Raw genomic sequence first — 1,883 nt, forward strand, 5'->3', positions numbered from 1 at the left:
TTCTGGAGGGTCTAGCTAACGTTCTCTGTCGTATAGACGGGTCGTCCACACGAGGCCGACACGGAGCCCGAATCCGATGCACTTTGAAGCCGGCTCCCAAAGTGGGTAGGTCTGAGGACGAAACGCTTGCGGCTCCGTGTGTACGCCCGATTCGACCTTTTCCTGAATCGATGACGCCATAGCCCCGCCTCTCCTGCTCACCCCGCGTCAGTGCTGATGCGTTTCGCCAACAACAACAATAACGTCAGATCACAGGGTTGCGTTCGTGCTCCAGGCGCTAAAGACCATGATACAGATGTTAGTGCAAAATCTACAGCTCATGCTCGGGGGTCTTCTTCGCTGCTTTTGGTTTATTTTGTTGCGGAAGTACAGCGCCACTTACAGGCCAGGCATATGTACTACAGCGGGTCGAGCGGTCTCATTTGGACGTACACGTTTCTTGAGCCGATTCCATGTGGACGGGAGACTTTTTTAAAAACCACTACTGTTCGTTTTCGTCTCCGTGTGGACGGAAGTCCTTGTCAAACCCAATTAAATTCAGTATCCGAGCTGTGCACAGGGCCGTTGTCCCCTGAGCTAGATTGACAGTAAAGGATGGAGGTTTTAATAATCCACCCCTCTCTCTCTCCAGGCTCCCTGCAGACCAGAGGAGGCTGGTGAAGGTGAGCCAGACATCGAGGCGTGGAAAGCCGTTTACAATCTCTTTATAAAATATGAAAGTATTTTGGGCACTTCAGTTTCCAGCAGCAGATGTTTTGTGTTTCAGGATAAGCTGTTTCCTCAGGCCATCGATTACCTGCAGAAGGTGTTCAGCGTCCGGAGGCGTGTCGGCCCGGTTCTGCTCAGCAGGTCAGTCCAGATAGTCAAACTTTGATGCATAATATCATTTTAATATGAGTATTTCTATGCTATTTTATTTCATATTTCATTGCACATGCTTACGTTGACTTATCTCTCAGACAATGCTCCACCAATCAGTACCTGAGGAAGAGAGATGACCCTCACAGGTACTGCCAGGACGCCTGCGCTGACCTGACCCGCTGTGGCCCCGTCAGCGTGCCACAGCACCACCTGCAGGTCAGGAGGCAGAGGCAATAATGTGATATAAATTAATACATTATTTTATATATATACATTATTTATATGTGTATATTTATATAGTCTTAAAGTTAAGACCCCCTGGTTGAAGTGACATTGGAGGGTTCCTCACGTCACAGTGGAGCTGAATCCCTGATGTAAAGACTCTGCTTCTCCTTCAGCAATGCAAGGTGTGCAGTGAGTCGGGGAAGTCGTGCGGTCCCATCGGGCCTCCGGACGGTCCCGGGGTCGAGGGGTCGGACTTCGTTCTGTACGTCAGCGGCGTCACAACGGAGCGCTGCGGGCAGGAGAACATCGTGGCCTACGCTGCATACTGCCAGCTGGAGGCAGAGCTCGACAGGTGAGGCACCCTCCTTCATAACCAGGAGATTCAAAGAGTGGCAGTGCTTTCCTCTCTCTCTCCTGTAGGGTGTGTTAGAGCAGTGCTTTCCTCTCTCTCTCTCCTGTAGGGTGTGTTAGAGCAGTGCTTTCCTCTCTCTCTCCTGTAGGGTGTGTTAGAGCAGTGCTTTCTCTCTCTCTCTCTCTCCTGTAGGGTGTGTTAGAGCTTCTCTCTCTCTCCTGTAGGGTGTGTTAGAGCAGTGCTTTCCTCTCTCTCTCTCCTGTAGGGTGTGTTAGAGCAGTGCTTTCCTCTCTCTCTCTCCTGTAGGGTGTGTTAGAGCAGTGCTTTCCTCTAGGGTGTGTTAGAGCAGTGCTTTCCTCTCGCTCTCTCTCTCCTGTAGGGTGTGTTAGAGCAGTGCTTTCCTCTCTCTCTCTCCTGTAGGGTGTGTTAGAGCAGTGCTTTCCTC

The 1,883-nt window shown here is 50.9% G+C and overlaps 1 long non-coding RNA gene across 1 annotated transcript; it reads left to right on the forward strand.

Moving 5' to 3' along the window:
• Positions 1-631: 631 nt before the first annotated feature.
• LOC104947362 (uncharacterized) lies at positions 632-1,433 on the forward strand. The gene is made up of 4 exons (XR_798556.1): positions 632-662; positions 767-849; positions 960-1,077; positions 1,260-1,433. It is a non-coding gene; the product is annotated as an uncharacterized lncRNA (long non-coding RNA).
• The last annotated feature ends 450 nt before the right edge of the window (positions 1,434-1,883 follow it).

The sequence above is a fragment of the Notothenia coriiceps genome, unplaced genomic scaffold, assembly GCF_000735185.1.
Source record: "Notothenia coriiceps isolate Sejong01 unplaced genomic scaffold, NC01 NC01_scaffold00012452, whole genome shotgun sequence".
NCBI classification, from domain to species: Eukaryota; Metazoa; Chordata; class Actinopteri; order Perciformes; family Nototheniidae; genus Notothenia; species Notothenia coriiceps.